Here is a 6,864-nt window from a genome sequence, read left to right as displayed (position 1 = left end):
ATGCTTGATTAACAAAGAGCTTCAAAAAGATGAGAGAAGATAAATTGAAATATTATCGGCATATTACAGATAACAAACTAAAATGCATATGAATAAATTAAAAGCACAAGTAGTCAAGTATTAAAACTGTGGTCATTGTTTGATTATATGCGCCGTGGATTTACATTGGCGCACTACCCCGGACATCGGATGGTTCGGATTTAACAAGTCATTCTCGCACGCAACATAATGCACATCCTCCATGCACTCCATGGCCGAGTACATTCATGGAGCTAATATTATATTAGCTCCAATATAGCTCCATTATGTATTCTAGCATTGCATTGCTGAACAGGCTACACACCGGGGATAAAAATAACGGGGAATAAAAATTGAATCCTATAGGGGTTAGTACCGTATCCCGGGGGGGCCACTTACATTGACGAGTGGATACCATGCGCGACCAAAAAAACACGTAAAAAGGATGTCTTTTTCAAGATAGGGCACGTTACGTACGTAACGTGATAAGGGTGTCAAAAACACAAAAATAATGAAAAAAGGGTATCTATTTCGCTAGGAAAGCTACGTGTTTAGGGTCAAATTTGCGGGGATGATAAAACAAAATTAAAATGTTTTATAAAGGATGTCCTTTTTGCCCCAACACTACGTATTTAGAGTCCGATTTGCGCGAGGTGTGGAAGCCGGGGCCGTACTAAACCAAATGGTGTGTAAACTGTAAAGGTAAAACCGGACGACCGACGGACCCGTGACATAACAATAAAATATCGCTGTACTTGTTTAGGGGTTCATTTCAGGGAATACTTGCCAAGAGTATCGTTTTGTTTCCAATACTTGTTAAGGGTAGGGTTTCAGACGCCAACTACTTGTTAAGGGGTGCATTTTCAGAATATGGAAAATACGTGTTTAGGGTGCTTTTCGAGACCCCTTGGTCGCGCATGGTATCCACTCGTCAATGGAAGTGGCCCCCCCGGGTACCGTATACAACTCAGCTATAGCAGCGCAGGCCTAAGGGCGCAATGCGTGCAATTAGCCTATGCTTAGGCACCCTGGTCCGGATCCTAGCCTCGTGCAGAGAAGGATTAGGGTGCAGACGAGCATTTTCATAAAAATGTGCACTTTTGCACCGTTTCACGTATAGGTACAAGATTTACAAAAGGCCCTACCATGCAGGGTGCAAGGTTGAACATTAATTCTATTTCTGAGTTTTAATATTGACTTTTATAGATAGGGACTTTTAAACGGCCCCGTTAGCTAACTATAGAGTTCATGTTGGCTCCTGGATGGAGAGTACGTGGTGTGGAACGCGTGGCCAAATTATTTCCAAACACCCCCTAAACGATTTTTTTCTCTGTGTGCAAAATAACCCCCTAAACAAGTTTTCGCGGGTTTCCAATTTACACATTTTGGCCTTTAAACAAGTGTCGCCAGAATATGACCCCGGGAAAAAGCTTGGGGGAAAAACATACCTAAACACGTTGGTTATAGTCTTAAAAAAAGCTTTCGAAAAAAAACATACCCTCAATACGTTTGATCCTGAGATTGACCATTGACCAGTCTTTCAAAACTACCCCTTTTTTGGAAAATCGGTGTTTTTTATACCCTTAACGAGTGCACGCGCGGCCCGCGTCCAAAACTGAAAAAACACCCCTATAGCGTTTTTTTTTGGTCACGCGTGTGACAGCAATATATTTGACTGCCCCCCCCCCCCCCCCCGCGACCCTGCACTACTTTACAAGGCGACCGTCAGAATCGACACCACGGTTCTTCTAAATATATTTTCTGCTGTTATCCTCTAATTCGTGCCTCAAGCTTGAATAAAATATTTTATGCCCTCCCAACCCTAAACAAGTTTTTCGCGGGCTTCATTACACATTTTGGCCCCAAAACAAGTTGTCGCCACATTATTTTGGCTGGTCTTAAAAAAAGAAAGGTTTGGAAAACATACTCTACATATACGTTTGACCCCGCGATTGACCATTGACCATGCAGTCTTTCAAAACCATCCTTCAAAAAAAAAGAAAATCGGTGTTTTTGATACCCTTAACGGGTGCAGTCGGATGGCAACATAGAGATAAAATAAGTGAATATATATCTATGGATGACAACCACGTCATCCCAACGGGCAACAATAAGAAAAATAATACTTTAAAAGTATCTTTATTAGATGAAACTGTGTGCACAAAGTTATGAGCTTAATTACTGCACAATGTGGATTAATTCTTTGTCAATGAAAAACTATACAAAGCTATGTGTGGAATACGAAAAGGTGTTCAATACTATGATGTACATTCATGAGAAACACGTCTTAGGCCTATGATTTAACTTCAAAAACACACATCATAGACTAAAATAAAACTGCAGTCGTAGTGTTCATCAAAATGTTTATCATAACTTATACTTTCAAAATTCATTTATCTATTTTCATCCACTCTTTTACCAGATTGGTTTCTTAAAATGTTAGAGAGGGTGTTTTTCAGTTTCATCTGGAATGGACCCTACAAATATGAATTGTCATGATCCAGAATCTATCAAACGGAGGAATTAAGATAGATGTGCATTCAGAAGTTATTTTGGATAGCCGAGAGAATTAAAGAAGTGGATAAACAAGGATGGATTCAAATTCCTCAATATTATCTTAATAAGAACGGGGGATTATTTGTATTCATCTGTTACTATATGGTCATAAAATGTTGAGCATGGATATTCATCATTTTATAAACTATTTTTGTTTGGATTCTCTTAATTTCAGAAACAGAGAGGAATACGAAGTTACACATCATCTGGAACAATGAACAACTAAAAGTTACTCGAGATATGATCTTCTTCGAAAACTGTTTTGTAAAAAAAAATTGTTTTTAATGGCATCCTTACTGAATAATGCATTTTAAGACAATGGGATGAAATGAAAAGATAGACTATTTTAGATTACGAGGAATGTATTTTTCATTTTTTAATACATTTTTTTCGAAAATATCATATACGGACTCATTTAAGAACAGCTATCAAATATTATTTTTTCTGTTGAAGTGGTACAGCTAAACAAAATAAAAAGTAAAACATTTTTTATGATCTATTGGTAGCAGAAAATTATGAGCGTCCAGTAAGCACGTTTAGACTTCAAAATAGATGATGTTTCAAAAAAAGAATTAGTATTGGCTCGTTCATTTATTTTTATTGAACACTAAATTACAGAGAATTGTCCTCTTTTTAATCATGTTACCGTAGGAAATTTGAGGTATTGAGATGAATCATTTTTTTTAAACACAACTTTTCAGTAATCAATCTCTATTGTCAGTTTTTTTCCCCAAGATATGGTTGTGAAATAACTTTATGCATTACAAAATTACATTTCATTCAAAGTAAATCCAGTTACGTATATAGTTTTAAGGCAATTATAATTTCTGTTCCGCTCCTGGTCTATCCCTGTAAGATTCATGAAGAAAAAAAGTAAATATCCAAGCATATTGATACTATAGTCATAGAAAGGTCAGCAAAGTCATAATTTTTTTCTAACATTGAAACTTCTTAATGCATAATAAATGCTTTGGTCTTTAGGTCTTCCTCCCAAGTTGTTGTATCCAATACCTCCTAAAAAATGATACTGTAGTGAAAGTCAGCATGAATAAAGTGCTAACCCACTAAATTGACCTTTAAGGTGTTATTGCAGACTACGAATGTTGGTTGATTTTCTTTTATATCATAGGCACAATGCCAAAATGCTCCTGAAATCAATTATTGTGGTATTTTCCGGTTAAGTTCAACAACGAGATAAAACTAGCAGAAAATGTCATGATTGATAAACATAGCATTAAAATAGTGCTAACCCCAAAAGTACAAAAACTAGCAAAAATTACTCATGAAATGCTTTATTATTTGTTGATGCTTTCCTCGTCTCCACTCTCATAACTTTCAGAAGAGTGAAGGTTATATGATGAATCAGAATCACCAATGTCTTCAAATGAAACAGTGTGCTCACTGTCCTCATCTAAGTCTGTTTCAGACACCCTGCTGTCTGCTGCCATGGTGGTCGCCATCTTGAAAAGTGTGGCTTAGCATTATATTCCTGCTGAGAAGATGTGATTTTTTTCAAGGCAAAAAGATGCTTTACAATAATAGACCCACTTATTGATTGAAGTTGAAGATGACATTCATGTATTATAGAGCAGTGATTCAGGATGGTGTAAATGCTAATCATTTTTCACAAAGGTGTGGCAGTATGGCGGATCCAGGGGGGCACAGGGGGCGCGCGTCCCCCCGCCCTAATATTTGAAGGCGCCGCTCAAAAAAAAAAAAAAAAGTAAAAGAAAGAAAAGGCGCCGCTTGAAAAAAAATAAAAATTAAGGAAAGGAAAGAAAAGAAAAGTCGCCGCTTAAAAAAATTATACACTGATATAATATTAGCAACAGTAAAGGAAAGACTATCCCCCAGCAAAGCACAATCATATCATCTTCCTTATCTTTTCTTTTAACTACCCTTTTCCCAACAACTTCACCGGTTGAAAATAATCAGCAGTGCGCTGCCTGCATAAATTATAACTGGCGCCAATCAAGAATAATCAGCGCCACCTAAATCTAAATCGGCGTTGTCTGGTTATAAATCGGCGCCGGTAAAGAAAAATCGGCGCTGCCTGAGTTCTTAACCGGCGCCGATCAAGGATAATCAGCGCCATGTATATATCTAAATCGGCTCCAGACAAGAATAATCAGCACCACCTGGTTAAAAATCGGCGCCAATCAAGAATAATCGGCGCCTCCTGGTTCTAAATCGGCGCCAGTCGATTATGAATTGCCGCTGCCTGAATCTTACGTGACGTCGGTAAAAATAATCAGCACTACTTGTTCTAAATCGGCGCCGGTCAAGACAAATCGACGCTGCCTTTTCTTAACCGGCGCCACCTAAATTTAAATCGGCGCCGGTCAAGAATTACAAATTGCATTATATTTAGTGAAAAGCATCACAATATATATATAAATACCAAATTATGTATATAGGCCTATACATCATGTACATGAAAATTGAATGATAATATATAAACCTGGATTGGTGATGTATTCCAAATGATTCATGATGTAGTATCATTGTATATACAGAGGCGTCGATCCAGGGGGGGGGGCAGGGGGCGATCGCCCCACCAATGAAAATATTGGGGGGCAAACATATCGTTTCGCCCCCCCCCCCCCCAATGATTCTGCATGTGCAAAAATAAAATGAGATGGTATAATGATGTTACACAGAAATCAGCAAGCGAGATTGAGCTCCACAACTCGTTCTTTATTTATTTAAAATCATGCTCAAATTGTCCGCTTTTCAGATTGGAATATAAAAATTTTCAGCTCGCGCTTCGCGCTCGCATAATTTCTGTAGCAAAACCCCATACTTTTCATGATTAAATAGATGAATAGAATGTCCCGTTTTCAGTTATAAACCTCAAAAGAACTCCCGCTTCGATTTGCAATATTTTTTTTTTTGTTGGATATAATCTTGTTCTTTATTAAAAACGTCCATTAAACTGTCATTTTTTTTCAGATCGAAATATCAAAATTTTAAGCTCGCGCTTCGCGCTCGCATCTATTGTTTTTTTAGTTACCCATCTTAATCATTGGTACCAAAAATGCTTAGAATATCAAGCTTTCTGGTCAGAATATAAAGAAATTTCAGCTCGCCCTCGGCACTCGCATTAACTGTGTAGTGAGATATGTATCCTCCTCATGAGTTATTACAAACAGTCCTAAACAGGCACCCTTTTCCTGTTTTCAGGTCAGTATACTAAAAAAATTCAGCTCGCGCTCGCATTAATTTGTTGGTGAGATATGTGTCTCTATCTCATGAGTCATATAAATAAATACATATATATATATGCATATGTGTGTGTGTGAGATTGTTTGTTTGGTGTGATCGAGCGCCTTTGGAAAGTTGATTCATGATTTTGCCCCCCCCCCCCCAATTTGAAAAAAAGGATCGACGCCCCTGTGTATATATATTATAGTAAAAAAACACTTAGCTTGTATCTCAATATTAATATACAAAAGTATATACTTTTGTATATTAATATTGAGATTGGCCTCATCGCAATAAAAGGGTTAGTTCACGAGATTTTATAATCGCACATAACATGCATAATTTGTGTTACTTTTTGCTTGTTTCTTTCTTTAATAAGTTTTTCAATCTCTCTCTATATATGTTTTAGAAAGATTATATGTTGAAATTGAAGTATATTTTTTGTTATAATGAGATATGTTTAAGTGGACTTCAGGGAATGGTCGTACGCAGCAAGGGGGATTGGGGGGCAAATTCCCGATCAGCTGTTGTGAAAATACTTTTTTTTCCCTTAACATTTAATGAAAACTATGAAAATGTGCAAATGTGAGATGTGCACCAAATACGTTTATTGCACTTGTAAAAAAATAATCACCCCATTGAGCAGCTCGGTCCGTTTACTCTATCGTTTTTATTTTATTTTTTTAAATAAGTTCGAGTCTTGCCCCCCTCGGAAATATTATCTGCGTGTGGTCATGCAAAATGGCATGACTAGAAATCCTACATTTTGAAAAGAGCATTTGACAGGGTCAGACTTTACCCCTTTTTCAACATTTTCTTTTATGGCGCCGGTGAAGTGCAAAAATATGTGCGCCGCTTGGCAGTGCGCCCCCCCCCCCTTCGCCAAAAGCTGGATCCGCCTATATGTGTGGGTTAACATTATATTGCACCGACTCCCTCATTTGATACTTTTCTGTTATTTTTCTTTAGCTGACTTAGATACGCCCACAACAAATCCTCCAAACCAAGATTCTGTCAGTGACCTCATCTATTAATCACTGCGTAATAAACCATGATGCAGTTAACAAAAGACATTGGACTTAACCT

The sequence above is a fragment of the Lytechinus pictus genome, chromosome 3, assembly GCF_037042905.1.
Source record: "Lytechinus pictus isolate F3 Inbred chromosome 3, Lp3.0, whole genome shotgun sequence".
NCBI lineage: Eukaryota > Metazoa > Echinodermata > Echinoidea > Temnopleuroida > Toxopneustidae > Lytechinus > Lytechinus pictus.
This window is presented reverse-complemented; position numbering follows the sequence as displayed.